The sequence below is a fragment of the Excalfactoria chinensis genome, chromosome 1 (assembly GCF_039878825.1).
Source record: "Excalfactoria chinensis isolate bCotChi1 chromosome 1, bCotChi1.hap2, whole genome shotgun sequence".
NCBI classification, from domain to species: Eukaryota; Metazoa; Chordata; class Aves; order Galliformes; family Phasianidae; genus Excalfactoria; species Excalfactoria chinensis.
Genome location: NC_092825.1, coordinates 127,648,124 through 127,672,818, shown reverse-complemented (window position 1 = coordinate 127,672,818; position 24,695 = coordinate 127,648,124). Strand labels below are relative to the sequence as shown.

General features: G+C 45.8%; 1 long non-coding RNA gene across 1 annotated transcript in view; it reads left to right on the top strand.

Annotated features, from left to right (window-relative positions):
• The window catches only part of LOC140253272 (uncharacterized), a 37,427-nt gene continuing 12,732 nt past the window's right edge, over positions 1-24,695 (top strand). The window contains exons 1-2 of the long non-coding RNA XR_011903817.1: positions 1-210; positions 23,440-23,515. This is a non-coding gene — a long non-coding RNA (uncharacterized lncRNA). The remainder of the gene's footprint in view (positions 211-23,439; positions 23,516-24,695) is intronic.

Genomic DNA, 24,695 nt, shown 5'->3' with positions numbered 1-24,695 from the left:
TGCTGATTTCCATTTGCATAAATTTTCATATATTTTGGTGAAAATAATAGACGGGCGGAGAGCGGGGCTCGGAGGAGTCAGTGAGAGGGAAAAGCGGAGCGGGGAGAGCCGCGCCGGAGCCGAGAAGGCGCGGTGTGCCCCCCTTCACCCCCATTAAAACCCCCCGTATGAAAGCAAAAACGTATCTCCTCAGTGCTGGGAGTGCGCTCGGTAAGTGCTTGGCATTTTTGATCTACTTTTCTTGTCTGTTGGATGGGTGTTTTCAACAGCTTTAGGACAAGGCGGGGAAACCCACGGCAACAGCCTTAAAAAAAGAAGAAAAAAAAAAGGGGGGGGGGGGGGGGGGGGAGAAAAAGGGGAAAAAAAAATCTTCACCAAACTGCACCGTGGTGAAATATTCCATCCAGCGCGGATTGGTTCCAGCGCTCGGGCGGCACAACGTTTCCTCGGGGCTGGGGAGGCTGCTGGAGGCTGCTTCACTTTTCATTATTGTAACGCTAGGGCCTGGGGTGGGTGGGTGGGTGGGTTGGGTGGGGGGCGGAGTGGGGGGTGGGGGGGAGGGTGGGGTGGAGATGAGGAAAGGTCTGGAAAATGCACAGCGTTGTGCGTGCGGAGGGCAGCGCGGGGGCGCGGGCCGGGCCGGCACCTGCTGCCCCGGGGGCGCGCAGGGGGTGAACGACGTGAGGAGGGGTCGTGCGGTTCGGGGTTGGGAGTGGGGTGAGCAGGGAGCGCGGAGGGCCGCACTCGGGCCCGAGGGTACCGGGGCAGTGTGCCCAGAGCAGAACCCCCAGCGCTGGGGTCAGCGCCGTCGGTACTGCGCTGTATAATGCAGGGTGAAGGCAGTAGGCCCTGTAACGCGCCTGAAAACTTCTCCCGGCTTCAATATCCCGTGACGCGACTTGCCTTTATTTTCATTTTTCCGTACTATTTTCAATACATAGATATATTGCCCCCCCCAATTCCCCCCGACCTCCACCCTCCTCCTATCTCCCCCCGCCGCTGCTCTTTTGGACGCGCGATCCTCGCCATCATCCTAATTCCCTCGCATGAGTCCTTTGGCAGCGGTCGATGGGCAGATCAATGGGGGCTGGGGGGCCCGGGAGGTGTCGGTTTCCGCGCGGGGGGAGCAGAATCGCTCATTTTCCACTTCTCGCCGCCGCCCGGCTCTCCTTTGAGCGGGGTTAACTCTGTGCGCTCCATCGGAACAGATGCCGCATAGAGCAGCTCCCTCCCGATCATTTGTTTCCTTGATGGGGGAACATTTCTGAGCAGAACATATTGGTTGCCATAGAGAAAGAAATAAAAGGAAGAACACTAGTCACATTAAGCTATATGTTTGTGCACTGGGCTTTAGATAAAAGGGCCCCAGTTCGGCCAAAGAGAGCGCAGCCAAACCAGAGCCCCTCCGCTTCCCCCGAACCACCTCGCTTTTCTCGGGGACTTTTACAGTTGAAACATGGAAGCTAATTTTATTGGTCCTCGTTAATTTTATACGACACGGCTTGCTGCACAAAACCAACTTTCCGAGCGCTCCCGGAGCGGAGGGAGGACGCCAGGGGGCGCCATAGGCCCCTCCCGGTCCGTCTCAGCCCGGCGCTTTCTGGTGCGGTGCGAGCACCCCCGGGAGCGGTCCGGGATTGAGGGGGGTGGAGTTGCGGGATTGGGGGGCGATACCTCCAAGGGATCCGAGACCGTCAAGGGAGTGAGGGCACCAATTACACACAGGGTTGGATATATTTTTTTTCCCCTATTATTTATTTATTTCATTGTCCAAATAAAGAGCTTAAGCCTGTAGAGATGCAATGAAACGACTCGTGGTCTATTTTTTATTTTTTTTTTTTAATTTTATTTTATTATTATTATTTTTTAAAAGAACATTCGATATCTAATGGCTGTGTTAAACTTGGAAAAGTAGCCTTTTTTTCCTTATTTTTATATATATATTTAATTCTTTTATTATTTTTATGCCGTAAACTGATGGCCCCTCCTTTCCTCCCCACGCTGCGGGAGCAGCTGGCAGAGCCCCCTCGGCCTCCCCCCGCCCCGAGCACAGCGTGTCTGGGCCCGCAGGCATTAACCCTGGCTCAGCCCGACGGCGCGCACGGCCCCTCGTTTCCCTTCACCAACGTGCGTTGGCTCAAGTCGCTGTCCCAAGAATCGCTTCCCACTCCCTTTTCATTCCCATAGTGGTTATAAGAGGGAACGGGAGTGACACGTGCACCTCTTTAGGACATCCCTGCAGCTTTGGTCCAGCACCTGCAGGGGATGCCCCGGAGCCCCGGGGGGAATTTGGAGTTCTTTGTCGCCTCTCCCTCCTCCCCCCGCCGCCGGAACCTCGGCAGTTTCCGAGCGAGTGGGAAAGTTCTGTTCCTCGCCTCCATCAGGGAAAGCCCCATTGGAGCCTTGGAAACCGTACAGCCCGTAAACGTAGGGAGATCCTATCGGGATAAAGCAAAGAAAGAAAAAAGAAAAGAAATAAGAAAGTAAGCAAAGAGAAAACACGGCCCACGGCAGTATGCACTTTTCACCTGAAGTGTCCGTGGGTTCCCATATGGAAAACAGAGTGAAGCCTCTACGTGCACTGACCGTGCAGGGAAAGCTTTGAGATAATGACGTGAACAAAACTTTCCACCTCCTGCACTTGCGAGCAATGTTCCACACAGGGAAAACACATGGCCAGGGCGCAGTTCCCAGCAGCAGTGCGGCCGCTGCCCCTCGATGGTCAGCGAACCCCCAGAGCAGGCGGCTTTGGAGCCCATAAAAGTTCTTCATCCCGAGAACGGCGGCTTCTCCCCCAGGCTGCCTCTACCCCTGTGCCTGGCATCGGCCCGAGCCGGGGTGAACAGCAGAGCTGAAAACGAGCAACAAGTTCGCTGGGCACGGAGTTATTTCGATGGCTCTGCTGCAGAGGGCCTCTTTGAGGCCGTGCCCGAGGTGGTGCGGTGCTGCAAAGAACCTCCCTTGGCCTTCCATTAGTAAAGGTCCGTTTTGCCCGACGGGACGGCTCCGCTAGACGGGCATCTGGGAACGGAGATCGGGGACAGGAAATGTATTTAGCAGTCACTTACTTACAGAGGGAAGCGATCAGCTATAGATAGAACCGTAGAGACCTACAGCCTAATTAGCACGTACAAATTAAAACGTTAAACGTAAAGACACCTCCCGCATACTCCGCTGTACGTCAAGCCCAGCTGCGAGAAGCGCGGCACTGCGCTGGGAACGCGGAGCGGGGTGCCCCGCAGCCCGGTGCCACCCTTGGCCGACGGGCTCCGCTCCTCGCTGTCCGAACTCCCCTGTGCCGAGTCCGTACTGCCCGTGGCTGCGGGAGGGTGGACGGCTCTGTCCGCTCTATGGGAACAGGAAAATAGGCACGTTTACTCACGACGACAACGATAAGCACAATGGGATCGGTTACCCGTCCCTTTATTGCGAAGACTTCGCTCTGCACCTTCTTTATTGTTTGGAAAGTCACAAAGCATTTCTGGTTTTGTGATACTTTAGGGCAATAAACGTGCAAAGCCAGAGAGGGTCCATCCTTCGCAGCTCCGTAACTGCGCAGTTTCCCGAGGTGCCATGCTCGGGCTCACCCCACCCTGCGATGAAAGTTGCCTAAGGATGGGAACAATCTCCTCTGACCCGCGGTACACGGGATGGAAACCCAGTGCTCCCTCCGACGTTAAAATCGCGGGGTCGTGCTGTTACCCAGCAGCTCCTCTCACATGCACGTTTGTGTTTATAGGAGTAATTCTGCACGTAGGAACATAAAAAAGGGGATTTGCAAGTTGGAGTCTGTCTTAAAAGACGGTGAAAACCGTAGCCCCGCTTTTATGAGACATGATAGCATTCCCATTTGCGTGCTCGCCATCTCAATGGCGTTTCAAAAGGGGAGGGGGGGGGGGGAAGGAAAGATCCATATGCACTGCATAGATTTTCTTTTACGCGCATAGGGACAGGCACTCTCGTAGTGGATAAGGAGGAGAAGAATTGTGTCGCACCAGCAAGCAGTCCGGGCGCAGTTTGGCAGCTCTGCTCTTCTTATTACAATTTTTGCCATCTGAACTTGGCCATTGTGTGAGGAGCGCGGTGCAGATTGCGGCGGGTCGACCTGGAAGCTGCTCTTTTTGGCACCGCACATTAAACACGCACACGCTGCCGGCTCCTCTCTCCGTGCGTGAATGCTGCAGCCACGCTTTTCCCCTGCTTTATTTATTTTTTACTTCATCTCCTTCTATTTGGATTGACTTAACCCGCTTGGGGCTTTCACTGCCCTGCGTTGAGTTTCTACGTGCGCGTTTCACACTCGCTCCCCTGATCTATCCATTCTCTGCTGCGGGGTGCTTCGAAGCTTTCGTGCCACTTTGCCCCGCAGCTCAGCTCAACTCCACCACAGCCCAAAGTTATTCATCACCTCCCTCCCACCCCGCAGAGGATGGGACCCCCCTGCCCGGCGGCAGCGGGGTGAAGGGGTGGAGGGAAGTGGGAAACGGGGGACGGAGACCGTGGTGGGAGGATGGGAAGAGGGAAGGGAAAGGGACACGCACTCTGGGCACGTACAACACTGTATGCCTGGCTTTGCCCCCTTGTCTCTTATCCCTCCCCCCTCCCCCCTCATCCTTCCTTCTTTAACCAGAGCCTGACAACGCGTTTAAAGCGTGCTAGCTGGACTCCTCGACCAGCACGCAGAGACGGAACTGCATCGTTTTTCATCAGGAAAGAAAAGGGGGGGGGTGAGAGGGGGGGACCCCCCGTGCGGTCGCTCAGCCACCGCAGCGCTGAGTCACCGCGTCGAGGTCAGCGGTGGTGTGCAAGCACAGAGCAGTGCCCTATGGTGAAGCCCAGGGTACCCCTCCCTCCTCTGCCCCCGGGTTTGACAATTCACACTAGAAATAAAGTAGCCCACGCGTGGCCTTTGTCACTATCCTTGGCTGCAGTGGGACCCGCGTGTTTGGGGTAGAAATAATCATTAAATTGCCATTTTGACCGCTTGGGGGTGAAGGGAGGGAGGAGCGTTGGGTCACCTGGTGCTGGCCCCTTGCCCTGGGCGTGTGTATTCCCCCAGACCCACGTGAATAACACAAGAGCCCCTGCCAGCCTTTGGTACGGACAAATGTGGGTGGCAGTGTCTGGAACACCCCAAAAGGCAGAGAAATGGACTCATGCGTTCTGACCACACTCTCTGGAGGAGCCTCCAGCCCGGGGCGGGGGGGGGGGGGTCACAGCTTAGAAATCAGTTTGCAGCAAGGCCTGCAACGGGAAACAAAGAGACAGAAGTGCTGTGAGCCCACGGAGAGCTGCAATACAGAGAGGCATTGAGCTCCCCGAGATGCTGCGACTTCCCAGCGGGGAGCATCGCGGTGTCCTTTTTGGGCTGGCTCCGTGCAGCCGAGGGTTGGGCTGTACAGCCCGCTGTGAATCGCGGGCATTGTGTGCAAATGAATGAGAGCACATTGTTTTGCAGCGCTGCTATTGTGCCTGGGCTGGGGGGAGGCGGTGGCAGCGTTCTGTGCGAGTGTGGCCGTGTGTTTCCTAAAGGTGAGCGCGGATTGCAAGAGTTGCTGCTCTGTTGTTGTTTGTCAAACAGGGCCCTTCTCCAGGGAGAGGGGCATGTGGCGGATCCCAGCCCAGGATTACATTAATCAAAGCATTATTTCCCCAGGGATGCCCAGCACAAATGATAGTAAATCCTAATAAAATTGGATCGCTGAGAAATGGAACGCTTAAAGTAATCTGCTCTGCCTGATAAAAACTTCAAATTTAGAAGATATTATGCATCCCCACCCCCAAACACCTTAGGTATCATCACCGTGTGTGTGCATTATACATCTATCTGGAGGAGAGAAATCACTGCTCGGTTTAACAGGGCCGCTGCTATTGGATATGCACATATCCACAGATGTGTGTGCTTGTACACATGTGTTTCACACGCAGGCACAGGCAGAAGTAAGCTGCGTGCACACAGCAATGATGATGGTGGTCAGTATGGGAATATGCCCCCTTTGCAGTGGCAGGTGCTCACTGTGGGCCTCCATGACGGCACCTGCGATCCCCACTCAGGGTAGCCTGACTGAATGCTGGGGTAGGAAAATAAATACAAACACATGGAAATGAATGCTTCCAAAAGCCCTTGGGAGGATGTGTTCTAGAGGGAAAATGACTTGGACTGGGGGTGTGAATGAAAGAAGGGAGCAGTCATTTTGCTGGGGACACATGGCTTGCTATGCATGGTCCCTATGGCCATACCACCACCATCCCTGCCCTTTGCAAGGGTCAGAGGGCCTGGGTGGCTACTGGCAGTTCTCTTGGCTCCACGTCTTGTCTCAGCTACTTCCTCTCGGAGAAGGAAAGTTTGTAATTGCAGCCGTTGGACATTACAGTAGGCTCAAAGAGACCCACTATCCGGCAGTGAAAAAAAAAAATCAACAAAAAAAACCATTCGTTTCTCCCCCTTCCTCCCCCTTAAACACCGACTATGCTTCAAAACGTGAAAGGGGCAGAAGGCGTTTCCACTCACCCGGCGGAACCTCTTAGAAAGGCACAGAGAAATGCCGTGCATTCCTCCTGCTCCAGCCCTCCTGTCCCGGCCCTGCTTCGCCGCGGGGACCCCACGCGTGTCTGTGCCCACGCACGGCCCTTCCGCTGCCTCTTTACCCCCCCGCACCGCCGGGCACACCGCGGTCCCTCCCCATGCGTGGGCTCCTCCTGCCCCGTCCCGGCCGCGGGGCTGTCGGGGGTCGGCCCGCTGGAGGGAGGGTGTCCCTTCGCATGCGGCCGGGGGGGCCCGAGCCCTCTCCCAGCCCCGAAATGACGCAGCCCCCGCCCCGGCATCGCCTCCCGTTTGGGCTGGCTCCGTTTCAGGAGTTCCGTCTCCCACCACCCCCTTCTTCCCAGCCTTCCTCCTTCCTCCTCCTCCTCGCCTCACCGTCACTCTCAAACAACACCCCCCCACCCCCCACCCGACACCCGCTCCCCCCGCCGCCCCAAACTCCTTCCTCAGGACCGCGGGATGCCGGCGAGCCCTGGCGAGCGCCGCCGCTCTCCATTTCCAAGCGGGGAGAGCAGCCGGGAGCGGTGAGGCAGCCGCGGGGGGTACACGGGGGCGATGCGGGGGGGCTGTGCGGGCCGGGGGGGCGAGGAATGAAGGCAGAGAGCAGCGCCCCATAGCGCCCCATAGCACCTTCCTGCCCCCCAGCCCCGATGGGGCTCCCCGCCGCCCTCCCCCGCGCCCACCGCTGCCCCACCTCTTTATCTATCCCAACCCCTTTACTAAAAAAAAATAATCCTAATAAAAACATCACCATTCATTCGCGCACCGCTAGGCACCCTCGCTTGGTATTTTTTCCCTTCTCGAACTCTTTCCATTCCCCATCCGCTCCCGGCCAAACCGACCCATTCCCCCCGCTTCTCCGCGTTATCCCAGGTGCAACCTGGATGACAGAATCAAAGCCCGTTCCGATTTACCCCCCTTGTCCTCCTGGGAGAGCACGGAAGGCTCAGGGACGGCTCGAGGTGGGGCGATACGCTCCCGCTCCCCATGTGCTCGGCGAGGTGGCTGCCTCCCACCCGCCCTCCGCGCTGCCTTCCCCTTAATTGGCTCTATCTTGATGTGCACTTGTTTTGTTTAGCCTGTTTTAACACTAGGGACGAGATAGGCAGAAAAGGGAGCGTTTGACTCGGTATGTCTCCTTGATTCCTTTTTTCCTTCTTCTTCTTCTCCCGCTTCGGAGGTTGATTTGCATTGGAGGTCTAATTCGTATTTCAGAATCCCGGCGTCTGAGGGCTGCGTAGCGCAGGGCATTCTCTGCTGCAGCTGATCAGGAGCCTCTCCCCGCGTTCTCTCTGCTCAGTAGAATTTCATTGTGCTCACGAGCGACAGGGGTTTGCATCACTCATTTTGCAGGCTTCTATTTATTTATTTATTTATTCATTAAAGAATTCGGTCAAATTTTAATTAAAACAACCCATCTTTTTTATTTTATTTATTTTTTCTTAAATGCCAAGGGAACAAATGCCAAGCATTATAAAGGAGGATACCTCACTAACAACGCTGCAGACTCAAAGTTTGAGGCACAGGCTATATATGTATCAATCTGCATTCCCGGGTGTTGGATTTCCAGCTCCTCATCATTTGATTTTGATGACCACACAAACACTGGAGTATATTGATAAGTTTCTCACATCTATTCACAGGTGATTTTCCTGCTGTTTGCTACTCTTGCTCCAGAGCTTTGTAATTATTTCACTCCTGAAAGGCATTTCATAGGATTATATGCTGCTTTACTTATTAAAGGCTTTCGGGCCGTCCAGGTATAACTTCCATCCACATCTCTGGAAGTAGTTATGCAGCCACGTGGATTTTATGGAGAGATTATAAAAGATAGATGCTCAATATAAAAAGATTCCGCTTTATATCCACAGTCTTTCAGTTCTTTGGATGTGATGAAGAATCCACCTACACGTGGGCCTTTATGGCTCCTTTAAGGAATACCTTCACATATTTTATTTATGTATATAAAACGAATTTTATTTAAATATATCAAGTGATTACACGAATGGCATATGTTGTATAATATGCACATAAGACATTTCCAGTGTCTACACACACACACACGCATATATATATATGCGTGTGATGGGATACCTCACGCTGCTTTAAGGGAAAGTACACCAAATACAAAACGTTCATAAAGGATCATCTGTGGAGGCTCTTAGTTCACTGGGAGCTTGCCTTTACCTCCTCATAGAAGTCACTGAAGTTACAGACTTTGCTGCATATACCTACACTCGGCCCCATCTCAGCACGCAGATGACTGTGTGTGTGTATTTGTCCTCATAGCACTCACTACACGGGGCTTTGAATCGTACCTAAAAAGACGATGCAGAGATTACAAAAAAATCTTATAAAATAATAATGGAAAGTGGAATTTTTTATCGCGCCAACAACTTTAGCACGATTCTTGGCATCAGCAATTTAGCGCAATTTTATTTGTCTGAACTGGAGTGATATTACAAAGTGAATTAATAGAACATTAGTACTGAAAAAAAAAAAAAAGAAGAAGAAGAAGCAGTTCTGCCTTTGAAATACGAAGTGCCTCTAACTTGAGATGAAACCTGAAAGTCAGTGAATAATATATGGGAAATATTAATATTTTAAACATATCGTATTTAAAATTGCTGTGAACTTAAGGTTTCGTAGCAAGAAAAAACAAGTAATTCATTTGAGATTCCAGATTTATATGTGCCATTTCACAAATGAGGCAATTCACCAAAGAAGGGAGGTCAGGTATGTAAGCCTGTTTTGCTGTTTTGCACGTGGAATACAGTCTTTATGGAATATAAATTTAATTTGGGAAATGACTGAAAAAACAACAACAACAAAAGAATGTTTGCTTTCTTTTCTACTGTACAGCAAAATAAATATTTTAAAGTTGCTGATTAATGAGACAAAACAAAGTGATACAGCCCATAATACCTACCTGTGCTCTTATACGTAGTGAAGATATACCACAACGGGACATTTATAAAAAGTATGAAGTCAAGGAGTGCAGTAACGCTTTAAATGTAGAATGGGAGTTTATACTGCTCAGCTTGATGTTGTAGAAGTGAGCCCTGTGGTGCTTGGCACTGTGTTACCTCAAAATTACTCCTGCAAGAGAAGTTAGGGAGAGAGCAGCACGGATGAATCCTGCGCTTCTGTTCAGGGGAGATGGAGGTGCTGCTACGTGCTGCTACCTGCCTTGCCATTGGCTTTAGTTGGAGGATGGTGCAGCCCTCAGTCCTCTCCTTAACACCAGATCTCTGCCCTGCTCTGACCCAAAGGAGATTCATCCTGCCCCATTTTCTGAAGACACCTGGAGTTGGGCCTCACTGAAAAGAGCAGGGTTTGGCCCCCGGTCTTCTCCCTGGTGTGACTCCTTTGGACCCTAATAGAAATGAAGGGGTTGTTGATGTATGGTTGGGACCTCAAACGGGAGTTCTGCTGGGCTTCGCGCTGAGGGCCACACCAACTTTGCGCTTATGTTTCTTAACCTGCAGTTCATACCCTCCCTTCAGTGAACCAGGTCACTAACAACATGAGTTGATGCATACGATACCTTAGGTACATATGATTGAGCATTTTGAACAGCTAAGGCAAAAAAGAAAAAAAAGAAAAAAAGAAAAAAAAAAAAGTGTGTTTGCACCAGTGGAAAGCACTGGATGTGTATGAGCTTAGCAAAGAGGGAAGTGACACCTTCTGGCAAGTGCTACGGCTGTCATGAGGACTATAAACACCTAGGAACCATCTTGCTGAAGGACAGCAAAACCTGGGAAGTCTGTAGCCTGCTTCCCAGCAGGAGCCAGTCACAGGTGCCACAGAATAGGGCAAAAAGTTGGTGACTGGGGGGGAAGGAATGTGCCTGTCACCCTCCAGGTGGCAGATCACTTTCTCACTTCTTTGCCCAGAGCTCTGGGGCGTTTGATATACCTCCTCGAATTGCTTCCAGCTCATTTCAGTAGCTCCCGCTTTTTTCGTCATAAATGCCCAGTTCCCTTCTGAAACTCACTATAGATATTTTAGATTGAAAATGGTGATGGGGGGAAAAAAAAAGTTTTCCTTTTTTAAAACAGTTTGATCATTTTACCGCTCTTTGTTTAAATATACGTTTCTTTGCTGTGAAATAACTTTTCATTCCACATCTATACCCACGTGCACAATGCTAACTCATACTAGAAACAACATTTTAAAACTGTGTCATGCTTATAGGATAATTATTAATCTTGTCAGAATAAAAAGCACGCTAAAAGGGCTCCGTACAAAAATTTGTGCTTTAGTGGTTTTGGAAGTGGGTTTTTTTTTTTAAGTAATGAGACGTGTCATAACAGCAGAAGGAGCTGTACAGTATACAGAGTGCTAGTAAAAGTGTACGACTCCTACAGGACTATTTAGAGATTAATTTTTCTCCTTTTGGTTAGCAGAATACTTGATGAAAAGGTATGTTTTGTTTTTATTCCTGCTTGTATCTTACAGCTCTACGAAGACCACATAGAATCACAAATTCTAAATTTTAGTGGCTATAAATGATATAAAAATAAGGAAGAGAAATGTTCACGTTACGTATCTGGAGGGATAAATACACAATAATCATGCAATTTGATAGCAGAAAGAATAACAATTTGATAATAAAACCAACACTAAATACAAACAGGATAATATTGTTCTAGGGAGAAAAATAGCAAATAAAATGATATAACGGAACAGCGCTTTTGAAACCTTCTCTGTTGTTTTCTCTCTTTCTGCTTAGCTCTGTTTTCGGTCACTGTTAGCGAGCAAGTTAGTCAAAACTTTTCCATCTTGGTTTTCATATCCTGTATCTACAAACCCAAAAATGTAACCGGTAGCAATCCCACTGAAGGTTAGGAAGGTGGTTTTACTGTTTGTCGCTTGGGACTTGCTAGAGATCTGCTTTTGCACATGCTTACTCATGGGCTTAAAATTGCTGAGATATGCGAGCAGTATCTGTTGGCTCATTTACTGACTTTGTGCAGAAAGACCGGTGTTTTGAAATCAGGAGTTTGTACATGCAGGAGAAGGGCCCATTTCTCAAGAGGTGTGGGGCACTTCCATCTTCCTTTGACTTCAGTGAGGATTATTAAAACTCACTATTTTCAAAAAAAGGGATGCTGCTTTTCTTGAGAAAATTGAATGTGGATATGGAAGTATGACTTCCTGTATCTCTGTTTGAAAAAGAAGTGGAAAAATGCTACCTCTGGAAATCCTTTCTTTTCTTTTCTTTTCTTTTCTTTTCTTTTCTTTTCTTTTCTTTTCTTTTCTTTTCTTTTCTTTTCTTTTCTTTTCTTTTCTTTTCTTTTCTTTTCTTTTCTTTTCTTTTCTTTTCTTTTCTTTTCTTCTCTTCTCTTCTCTTCTCTTCTCTTCTCTTCTCTTCTCTTCTCTTCTCTTCTCTTCTCTTCTCTTCTCTTCTCTTCTCTTCTCTTCTCTTCTCTTCTCTTCTCTTCTCTTCTCTTCTCTTCTCTTCTCTTCTCTTCTCTTCTCTTCTCTTCTCTTCTCTTCTCTTCTCTTCTCTTCTCTTCTCTTCTCTTCTCTTCTCTTCTCTTCTCTTCTCTTCTCTTCTCTTCTCTTCTCTTCTCTTCTCTTCTCTTCTCTTCTCTTCTCTTCTCTCCTCTTCTCTTCTCTCCTCTCCTCTCCTCTCTCTCTTCTCTTCTCTTCTCTTCTCTTCTCTTCTCTTCTCTTCTCTTCTCTTCTCTTCTCTTCTCTTCTCTTCTCTTCTCTTCTCTTCTCTTCTCTTCTCTTCTCTTCTCTTCTCTTCTCTTCTCTTCTCTTCTCTTCTCTTCTCTTCTCTTCTCTTCTCTTCTCTTCTCTTCTCTTCTCTTCTCTTCTCTTCTCTTCTCTTCTCTTCTCTTCTCTTCTCTTCTTTCAGGTTTAGTATCAGCTCTATGGCTATATAATCATTAACCTACCTTTACCATATGGTAACTGTTAGCTTTGCCTTTTACTTCACAGGGGTAGAAGAAACGATAAACCACAAAAAAAAAAAAACCCTGAAAAAAAAAAAAAAAAAAAAGAAAGACCTAATATAAATTATTGTTCATTACTCAATTAAGAAAATAAGAAGATTGGAACATCTATAGGGGGATTATGATTTTAAATGCTGATGTTTTGACTTTTGAAAATTAGGACATTAGTACTAAATGCTCCCACGTATTTCTTACTGGCGTTAGGAAATAATCACATGCAAAGGCTAAAGGACTGTTTGAGGAACAGCTTCCTGTACTGTGGCATGCTGAAACCTGAGGAAAATATTTTGGCTGTTTGGAGGGACTGATGGTGGTGGGAGAGGGGACAAGGTGTGTTGGGGAGTCATGCCTCTGACTTGCTTTGTGGGGTTGTGTTCAAAAGAGGAGAATGAGGAGAGCTGAGACAAATGAGCAGATATTAGTGAAAGTTCCCTCAATGCAGCAAGGCCAATTCTGTGGTCAGTTTTGGCTGGATGGTGCCGATCGGAAAGCAGCGAACAGGCCTGATCCAAGGGCCACTCCGCGCACAGCCGACGCTTGGGCCTCGGCACTCATTGCTTTGTCTGCAAGTTGGGCCTGCAACAACACAAATGAGTCTCCTGTCCTAGAGAAACCCCTAAAATCAGTGAAATCCATCAAATCATGTCCCCTAAACATGAGTTGTGCTGCTCTTTGTCCTACTTCATGGCAGAGGCTTTGCGGGATATACCCTTCTTGTCTGGGCACGCTTAGAGACCACAGCCCGAACTTTGCTCTTTGGTTTCATCCTTAACCATGCTTATGAGCTTTTCTATTTTCTTTTTCTATTTTTTTTTTTTTTCCCCCTAAAAAATCTTTGCTTCATTTAGAAATGATTGTGCTCTGCTCAGCACCAACTGCCTTGATAAGCTTGCAGTCCCTGGGAAACCTCAACACGCATTTTATAAACACAGTAAGCAAAGCACACCAGCATATTAATAGGTAAAAGGCATTTTAAAAGGGGCACTGCCACTTGGTAATTTAGTCTGGTAAAATATGTCAGCCGAGAGCAGTTTAGGGGAGTTTCATCAAGCCACAAGTGTTCTTTGCAGTGTAAGTCTTCTGCATTTTAATTATTATTTCTTTTTCTGCCACTGTGGCTGTGTAAAAGATCTCTGGAGACAATGAGGACCGTGACACTGAGGGACAGGTTGCACTGACGCTGCACAGAGAGCCCTAAAAGGCACAAAACGGGCACAGAATAACACGCAGAAAGAGAAAAGAACAGCTTCTCTTATTTGTTGCATTCGTAGTAGTGATGTTACGTCAGGGGCGGGTAAAAAGGAAGAAAAAAAAAGCAGGCAGAAATGGGATCTCTTAACTGACAGAACCTCTTTAAATGTGCTTGAAGAACCATCTCAGGGAAAAGAAAAAGTAGGAAAAAAAGAAAATATATGCTGCACTGTTCTGGATTTTATTTGTTTAAATGCAAATTTATGGAGCTGGCCACACACCAAAAATTGGAGAGTTTGGTACTGCAGTTGTTTTGGTTGTTTTCAGCATTGTAATGGGCTACAGGGAGACAAAGGAGAATATGAATATATGGCAGAAGATACTGAGATTTGGGTGACATTTTTGCTTGTTGCAACTGTCATTTTTAAAAATCCATTTTCATCCTATCACGTTATTGTATCACAGCAGACGCTGATATATAAAAGCTGGAATTATTTAATAACCAAAATTAGGAGTGCTTTTTGTACCGTATTTCTCATTACCAGCCCCTCGACTGATCATGAATCCTAAAGTCCGGGATCACGTATCCGAAACTTGCCCGTAGGTTAGGGGTAGGCTGGGTAAGAAGAAAGAAACTGGTTTCTTTTTAAAGCATGCTGTTTCATAGGGCATCAAAAAGCGAGCTCAAGTGTAACGCTACTATCACAACTTTCAGAACGTTTTTATTTCAGTAGTCCATCCCCAGTTTTAGTCTGAAGGAGCCACTTTTGGGAATTACATTTACAGTCCCGGTGTTTGACTGCTAAGGAAGAGGTGTGCCCTTTGTCCATACCTGCAGATGGTCTGGATGATTTTACTTTTTGAAGGAAAGCGCTCCCAATGGGCTGCATTCAGAAAGTGCATTCATAGCATTAGTGCAGAACCAAGTTACAAAAGAATATTAATCTAATACATTCCAGAATTCAAATATGTGTGATTAATAAGCATTATTATCTATAAATAAGGCTCTAATGATACTTTGGCAGTGTTGTAAACACAAGAATCAGAAGCAATTATTGTCATTATTGTTCTGCAAGTACTTTCCATGAATACCAAATGGATATTACTGTCCAGCTCCTTGGCACATAGAGATCCTGTAAAGAAACAGTTGTCAGTCAGTAAGGTCTGGCCGGCTGTTGTTAACTACATTTATCTAAAATGCAGTGTACCTAAAGACTAAGCATGGGAAGCATTGAAAGCACCACGATTGTTGATTTAAAAAAATCCTTCTTTTGTCTTTTTCAACCCACAGTGTTATGTTAAATAAGCCTATGAGAAAGTTTTCACATTCTGTGAGACAGACTGTTTGTGTGATGGTTGCGATTAAAAAAGCCACCTTTCCTTGTGTGAAACCCACAAAGGTGAGAAAATTCCAGATGAAAGGTGGAGTGAAAATAATTACAAAGCCACCCTCCAGCTATTAGAGGTAACCCACAGATCGTTCTCAAGGACACGGGATAAAAGGGATGTTCTTCTCCACCATGTTTACCTCTCTGGAGTTTTGACAAGTCTCATAGACTAGAGTCACACTGGTGGCCTGGTCCCATTGCTGTGACACCCCCACTTGCCTTACTTTGGCAGTCTCACCTCCCTCACGAAACCTCACCGTTTTAGACAGTGCCAGCCAACAGCAGCATTTTGTGGTGGGTGTTATGTTGTTCTTCAGATGCCAGGGTGTCATCGCGAGCAGGAACAGTGTAGGTCTGACTCTTCGATCCTGCTGAAAGAAAAGGAAAAAAAAAAAACACAAAAAAACAGGAAAAAAAAAACAACCCCAAAACAGTAATCTTTACTTTCCAAATGTGTTCAATTCTTCTTTCCTCTCCTTGATATTTGGGGCGTGCAGCACCCTATACCATGTGGTTTAACATTTTGTTCTCTATTTGTAGGTCAACATTTCCATGATTAAACTTCATCCTTTATTCAGCCTGTTCTGGCTAGGCTTTGCAGCACATGTGATATAAGCTGTTTTCGCAGCTAGTAGGCCAAATCTTACTCTGGATAAGTGAGCCAAACATATGTGACTGAGTCAGACACTTAAATCAGCTCACTGGTAAATGGGAGATAACTCCAGGTGCAGTGTTGAACACTGAGAACCAAAAAAGTGGGAAGGGTGGCCAATGTTCCTCCGTGTGGGAAAGGAGACATCCTATGAACACAGACAGTGAAATCATAGCCCTACCCAAATTTCTCTCTCCCACGTTTGCCTGAGGATACAGAGCTGTCTTGACATTGTGCATCCTTCCATTGGCTTTGGTGGGCTCAGGACCAGGCCAGGCTTGGGTAGGCTCAGTAGCAGCTGGATGTGGTACAAGAGGAAGCAAGACCTTTCTTACCTTCCAAATACGAAAAGCCATCCCTCTTGGAGAACTTACCTTGTACTTTGCAGCATTCACAGGATGGTTTCTTGGGTGACATGGTGCACCCTGCATATGGTACCCCATTTCTTTCAGTCCCTCTCTCTTCAATGCCCCTAGACATCAGGCTCATTTACTGACAGAAGACAGTGCATCTTCTTTAGCCCTGTGGCAGACATAGGTTTCTCTAATGCACAGCTGGAATGCACAACCTCTCCTCATAAATCAGTGGAACAATTCCTGGAAGTGTTTGCAGTCTTGAGTGAACATTACCCAACTCAGTAATCTTCAGTGCTGAGGATCTGCATTAAAGAACTACTTCTGGCAGCGTGACCAGAAGGCATGGCCAGCAGTCTTCTTTCTCCAGTCCTTTTCCACTACCTGATAACTCTAGTGAGCCTGTCTCTACTTAAGTGCAAGCAGAAGAGCCAGATGTGCAGGCAGGTGCCATGTATGTGATTCAGAGCTGCTCTGTTATTGCTGTGTGACATTCTTACTTTCATCAGAGCTGGACTAGCCCTGGTTGTTGGGCTGCTAGAAGACTTTGACCCTTTTCCTTGTGTTTACATAGCAAGTACCAAGGTTGACGCGCGAGAAAAGCAAAAGAGAGCCCCTGCAGCAAGGTCAGGGAGGACACAATTTCCTTAAAAGGACAAGGCTTTACCTGCAATGCTGCAAATGGAAGAATGCATTTCATCTGTGTTTTGGTGCTGACTTGCGTCCTTGCTGACAATGAACAGTTTCCCTCAGGAGTAAGCCCTTCCAGAGACATGCTTATGTTGACTCCCTTTGCTAAATGAAGTACTGGCAATGTAGCTAGCAGGACTTTTGGTGACTTTGGCTTTTATCTTTTTATTTTTAAGACACTCATCCTTCATTTGCTTTTTTTTTTTTTTCAGTAGCTTTTTATTCCTGTTAGGGAAAACCTGTCCTGCCCAAAACTAAACCTGCTTGTTAGATGTTCAGTGGATAAGCTCAAATAATAAATAAAGCTATCCACAGTTTGCAAACTTCCATCCTGATAATGCACTCTTGTATGTAAGATATCAAGTACATGCACCGCTCCCAGGCTCTGGGTTCTAGACATTTGGTAAGGCACTGGACATGCAATATGGACATCCAGTTGCTTCTCTTGATGTTGTGTTGGAAAGAAAAAGACTTCTGGGAACAGCAGGAAAGCTGCTGAGGAACTGGTAGAAGACAGGTAGATACCATCAGTTCTTGGCATACTGGTGAATAGCAGGCCAAGCAGCAGGGGTTGGTGACCTGGTCTGGTATGTGCAGGGACCCAAAAAGGTGCAAGGTAGAGGGAGGGAGGGAGGAAAGAGGGAGAGAGGATGAATTGCATGCTTCTGAAATACAATAGAAAGTCTACCACCTTTCTGCCCTCATTGGTGTGAAAGTCAAGAATATGCTGGAATAAATCCATATGTGCTTCAAAGACACATCAGTGTCAAATTAGTGGAAAGGAGAGGGGAATTCAGACCACTAAGATCTGTCGATAGGGTCAAGTGGCCTCCCTGGCCCCTGTTCTGCCTTTTGGAAACACAGACTGCACCTTGGATTAACTTTTAAGAGTGTGAGCCAAGTAGTGATGGAGGAGTGGAAGAAAGTGGGAAAGTTGTGTGATCGGAGTGTGAGGGGAATGTGCCATACTACAAGGACATAAAGTCAAGGAAAAGCAAATCAAGCTTTTTCTTTGCAGTTTTTTAGACAAAAGAAATTAAGTCACCATTCTCTTGTTCTTAAATAACAGTCTTCCTCTTCTGTGGCACAAAAGATCTCAGGATCACACAGGAATGAATTAAGCCTACGGTACCAGATGTAATTTCAAGTTAATGAAGAGACAGTGTATTTTGTGTTATCTTTTCTCTTGTTTCTGATTGTCTTTTTTGGGGTTGATATTACTGTAAGTAAATACATTTGTCTTTTGTTTCATTTTCCCCTTGTGACCTATTTCATTTAATTAGAAGGAAATGTATAATAGGAAATGAGTAGCATCACACTGGGCTCCATCCAAAGACTGTGAAATCACCGGGAATCTTTCCCATGGTTTTCACGAGCACTGGATCAGGCCCTGTAGAAAAGAGGGGATATTTCCACCTTATCTGGAACAGAGGGAAGAATGCATGCTGCCAGTGTAAAAATATTACAGTCGTCATTTTAAGATCTGGCCCAGATCCTAGGGAAGGATTTTGCTACTGCATCTGCCTCTCTGTGCCACATGTTTCACATCTGTGGCAGCACGTTAAGGATAAAGGTTCCTAAAACCTTAACTCTGGCTGTACGTGTGAAAAGAAGATACAAATTAAGTAAAAGATAAAAGATATTGATGGAAGTACATGAGATGCTCTTTAACATGCATATTATTGACTCAATAGATTGTTACGGCTTCAGAGCTATTAGGGTCTGCTGTGTCAATGTGTACTTAGGGACTGTTTAATATGCAGATGGTTGACATGACAGACCGGAGCCATTACAGTCTATCATGTCAGAGGGGATACATGAATACACACTTTGGCAACACTGTGAAAAGTCCCTTTAAAACACAATTGCTGTGCGTACTCAGCTGCTTTAATAAGTTGGGCTATTCTGGTACCGAAGGACCACAGAGTCCGGATTTATCAGCTATAAAATTTATTTCCAAATTAAGCCATTTTCTGTGTGGAATGTGCAGCCAGGAGGACAGGGTGTAATCTCAGATCCACGGCTCATATCAAATCTTGTAAAATTAGCTGCCGCTCTTGTGCGTGTGTATGAGAGATCAGAATCTATCTGCTGGCATGTGTCTTTTTGAAGAATATAGTTTTGTCTTTTTGAGGGGTAGGGGAGAATGTCGCCTCTTTTTTTTTTTTTTTTTTTTTTTTTTTTTTTTTTTCATTCAAATAATCTTCAGTAGCAATTAAATAGCTTATGCTACCTAAGAGATCAGCTATTACAAGATAAGCAGCATGACAGTTTGGAAAAACTGAATATGTCTTTGATTATTTACTAAGTTTTGATATCTGCTATTTGCCTCAAAATGCTAAAAAGTGAAGTATAAGATACAAACATGAAAGGCTCATTTGATCATCATAAGGGAAGGAATCAGTAGTTTTGCTTTTCTTTTCCTCAACAACTTATTTTTTATTAAAATGGCGAAGCCAAGAGTTGTGTTTAATAAGATATATTTTTTTCATTTGAATATCAAATGGAAAAATACAATTAAAATATTTCTGCTTTTGCACTAGTTGTAGGCTACATTTCAGCAACGCATATATCTAAGAAGCTCAGCATACACATTTGGTATATATTAGATGCTTCTAACAGATGCCCAGACCTCTTCCCCTGATTTTTAGTGTTCTTTTTTTATGGCAGTGATCCAGGGACATTTTAATTTGCAAGCCTGTGAACTTGGAAATAATACTTGTAGTGGGGCATTACAGCTAGTCTGTTCCCTCTAAGTTTATTGTCATGTATCACCTAGCTCTGATTTTTAGCGGATTTGCTGGGCTGAGGCGAGTGGTGCAACTCCAGCCTAAAATTCTCTGGGGAAAAAACACTCTGCCTTTTGAATAATACTAACCATGTGGCATTATAAATGCCTTCCCACTTTGTGGTACAGCTGGGGTGCAAATCTTGCAAAGGAGAGAAGTGTGGTTTTGGGCAAATGTTCTGGTTTCTTTTCTGATGGCTCCTTTTATCTGGCATTATCAGACAGGTCATCACTAATAGTGGCAGTGGGTATGGCAAGTGTTGGGAAGTGGGAAGTGAGGAAGGGACATTTTCTGTGACCTGCCACACACCTGCTCTTGGATCTCCAACTAAATTTCTGCAGCAGCACAGAAAAGCCCTGATCTAGAAAAGCCCTCAAAGTGGCAGCCAAATGAATGCAACCCATGTTCCTTCTCCAATGGGTGATGACTCCCCCTATACTGGGGTACCTCTGCAATGAGGGAGGCCCAAGCAGCAGGAATGCAGTCTTATACCACATTAGTGCTAGTGGGAAAGATGTGCTGGTGATGCTGGGCTCTGCAGCCCCTGCTGCCCTTCCCACCTCACCTTGGGCTGTCTGTTGTGGCCATGGGGGCATTGCTGTGTCCCGAGGGTTTTGCTCTCCCCATGGCTCTGCTCTCCTCCTTCCTCTGTGTATCCAGTTCCACGTCCCACTGTGCGCACCCTCACACAAGCGTCAGCTGAGAATGGCCCATACGAGCGTGTGATGCAGAGTGCTCTATTACCTGGTGCTAATCAATAAAGTGAAAATGTAGCTTTTGACAGCACTTGTAATTTTGACTATCGCAATGGTGTGCCATTTCTTTGAGTGCAGTACGCTTCTGTGCCCCATTAAAGCATGGCTGGCATAGCTTTCAACTATTCACAAATGCTGAGATGTTGAAAAATGTAACATTTACAAAAGATACATCTGGTGTATATTTACAAGGCTCAGGAATCATTTAAATAGTGCCTGTGCCATCACCATATTAGGAGAAAAGTTAGTCCCAGACCCATATGTGAAATCAGTAGTCAAATGTGTTCTGGTTTAAATTCCACTGATATGGTATGGTATCTTGGGGTATTAAACATGAACATACTATGCTGGGTGTAATGTGTGAATGGGGTAATACAGAGCAAAGTACAGGCCTTGATAATGTGTCTGACAATTGCCAGTATGCACCTGCTTCAACCATTGTGGTCAGAAGATGATTAAGGGTTTATAAGGACTTCTTTTTTTTAATCAAAGAAGAATCATTGACTTCTAATTGATAGAGATCACCCTTTTACTTTTTTAATAATTTTTAATTCTTCAGTGAGAATTGTAAGATATACCCAGGAATCGAGGAAAAAAAACATTGAACATTTTCCATTATATCGTATAACACGTTGAGGACAAAGAAGAGTTCGCCTCCTCCTGCCAGTGCAATGTGACTTAAGCCACGTTTGAAAGTTATTTTTTAATTAATGTGATGGGTCATGTTTTCACCACACTAAGGCAGGAAATTCAAGGTAAACCAGATACTCTTTCAGTCACACAAACATGAATTAGGCATGTAGCATCAGACTTAATTTCAGTTTCTAGGTCTGTAATTGAATCTAGCTCAATGTGAACTTTTTTTTTTTTTTTTTTTTTTTTTTTTTTTTTTCACCATCACATTGATATCTGGATGTTGGTGACATTATTTAAAGCAACAAATCAACCTATAGGATTGTGTTCAGCTATACTTTCTTTATGTCATTTGACAGTAAATGGAATAAAAAAAATGTTACTTTTCTCTAGGGGAACATTTGCTAAAGGGTTTTCATCTTTTGTCAAGATATTTAATCTTACAGCATTACCAAAAAAAAAAAAGAAAAAAAAAGAAAAAAAAAAAGAAAAAAAAAAAAGAAAATGCACAGTTTGTACAAGTGCAGATCTTTGCATGCACAGTTTGCCTGATTGCTAATTTGGATGAATGCTCCTAGGCTTAACACAGGCAAATGAAAGAGGAAAGATAATTTTTGCATATATCCTCTGTGTCAAGAGTGAGTCCCCGGACTCCAAGGGAAGCAGGTATTCACTTTTTGGGCTGAAGGCTGTCACTCTGGATCGCCCGATACATCAGTCTTAGTTCATGCATGCCAATGAGAACAAACCCTAACAATGAGCTGTTGAGTGATGCCAACAGAAATGAATGTTTCTGAAAGCTTCAGGGCTTTGGAGAAAGCAGCTGAAGCTAACTGTGTGCCACTCTCACCCCCGCTAGCTGTCCGAAGCAGGGTAGATTTTGGCGAAACCCTCCCACATAATGGACAAATTTGAACACACCTTTGTTTTGCAGTGGGCTGAGTAAAGCCGATACGCGACTGTATAATTAAGCCAAAATACCCAACCATGTTATTTCCTTGGAGGGCCTCGCTATAGAATGGCTTATCCAAAATTATTAGCCTGCCTAGTAATTATTATTGTTCATTCCTGTTTGTCAGCCTGTCGCTCCATCATGGCAGTGATCACGTGCTGAGATATCCACTGCTCAGGACATAACACGCTTTTGGAAGCAGACAATTGTTTAATTGGTAGATTGTAAAGACAGGCTGACTATTACCTTTTCAAGTTTCCCTTTACTTCAGCCTCCTGGACTCTCACAGTTCCTCGGTAGCTTCTCTGATCCATCATGTTAGCCTGGCATCTGCGCCTCTGCGCTCTGCCTGCTGCCCACCGCCAGCCAGATTTCAGCCTCCAACACGTGGCATGTCCTCCTCCCTGGCTGTCACCTCACTGGAGAGCTCATTTTGCTTGCACTTCTATTTAACGGATTTCCTGTAACTGGCAGAACTGCTTTCTCTCAGGGGTCCTCTCAGCCCAGGGCATCAGCTCCACAAGCACAGAGGAGTGTGTGTTCCCAGATGTACCCAGGTGTGTGCCACGCACCCAAGATGAGGCTCCTGAAGTCTGAGCCTCCCCACCTCAGTGAAACATAGCCATTTGTACTTGGAGATACATTTCCCATTCACCTGGTAACTTTTGCCCTTGCTCTGGAACCTCATCTTTTCTCAAACTGAATTTCTCTGTGGCATGCAGACCTGCAAAAGACAGCATCTTGCACCGATGTACTCATTTTGACACAGGTGCACCGAGCAAATTGCCATATGAGGTGTCTACCCCCTCCTCAAAACAGGGAAAAATGACTGGAAAACGGCTGAAATTTTACAAGCAAATTTTCAAGTATGTGAAGATTTTTTTACTGCCAAGATGTATAATAGGTGTTTTTGAGAGGTCGTTAACTCCAGCAGCATAGTCAAAAACAGTGTTACACCCCACACTGCATCATTCGTTAAGCAATTAAGTTACTGATAGGCTTTTACGTTTATTTACCTTGATGGAAAGATATGTTTACTCAACCTGAGTACAAATCAACATGAGGAGGCGGAAGTTCAGAGTAAATTTGACTAATGATGTTGTGTTTTCATCCTTAAAAGAAAGAAAAAAAGCCTCTCTGCTTTTGATGCCATTTTATCTTCATTGGAAGGGATCCGAAATGATCCCAACTGTCATGTGAGAGCTCAGGGAGGCTCAGATCCTCTTTGATTGCCTCTGAACGTCTCTCTCTGTTGGCTCCTACCTCCCCGTACATGAATACAGCGTGCAGCTCTTCAGGTTGTTTACTGAGCAGCACTTTAACTCTTCCCCCGTGAATGCTCTTGTGCCTTTGAGCAAAGCAGAGTCTGCGGCCACCTCTGCCTGGGGGGAGTGTTAGTACAGACCCGCTGTTGATGTGATGGGAGAATTCCCTCTCAGTTTTAAGAAAACTTCTGAAATTCAAAACTGACTAGTGCAACTCATATTTCTTTCAGGAAACCTTAATTATCTCTCATTTTCTTTCAGGCCCACTCTGTTCTCCAGCCTCGTTACATGGGTTTCTGTCTCTCCTCAGCATCCCCTTGAATGGCATCTACTGCACGTGAGCATCCTCCACAGTCTCTAAGATACTTTTGTTGTTTTTCTTCTTAAGCATTTGTTTTTTTAAGATGACATTGATAGACGTGAGGCCTAAGTCTGGAGATGTTCTGTGGGTAGAGCTCACATTTATTTCAGTATGTGGAGCAGCTTTAGGATCTGATCCATGTTGAAGACAAGCACTGCGTAATGAGGCCCGGGCATATAAAACAATATGTATTCTAACACAGCTCGCTCAAAACAAATATGTTCCCTTCTCTTCAGCTGGTGTAAACAAACAATCTCCATTGTGCTTGGCGGGCCTCTGCTGTGTGTGTGAGACCAGAGTTTTGCTTCCCAGGAATTAGAAACACAGCCTCTGACTCTGCATCACCATCCACAGTCCCATGAATTAGGGCGCTGGTCTTAAAAGCCATACTCAAGTTTGGCACTGTCACAAGTGCTTTATAGGTAGGCCTTTCCATGCTACCAGTGTGTTTACACGTGGTCTCACCTCTGAGGCCTAGGCTTCTCAGCCAAACCCAACTAGCCCTGAGTTCCAGAATGCATTTGTGCTGTGAAAAAGCAGAGAATTAGTGCAGTAGTTGTAGCAGTATGCTGACCTGCAAAATCTACTCTGATATCTAAATCTCCTTTTGATGAACATTGGCAACTGCATGAAAAATTACTGATGACTTGAGGTGGGAAACATTAGCAGGGCCTACTTCGAAAGTCCCATGTGATATCCATAGACTAATGTGCATTTGAACCCAGGTGTCATTCTTCAGCTGAACTTTGATTTTGTGCTGTTCATCAGAACCATTGCGCCGCTCTATAACTTCTGCTGGAAGCAGAGTGAGCTGTTCTGGCGCTGAAACGATTTCATTGTTAGACTAAGTGTTACACAGATGGCATTCTTAAATGTAAAATTCTTTTTATGATTCTTTCGATTTCATATTTATTTCATTAGATCATTATTTATGTTAAAGAGACACCATTAATATGAAACGTGCTCAGCTTAAAAGAGAATGTTGAGAGGAGTTTCAGGTATCTGATCCTCAATCCTTTAGTTTTTCTGTTTCACATTTTCCTGTTTAAAATGTTTTTTGTGTCTCTAGGTGCTATGTGACAGATCCACACAAACAACAGAGGGGAAAGAGCCTCACTTAACTGATTAGAGGAGAGAAGCAGTGAAAGGGAATATG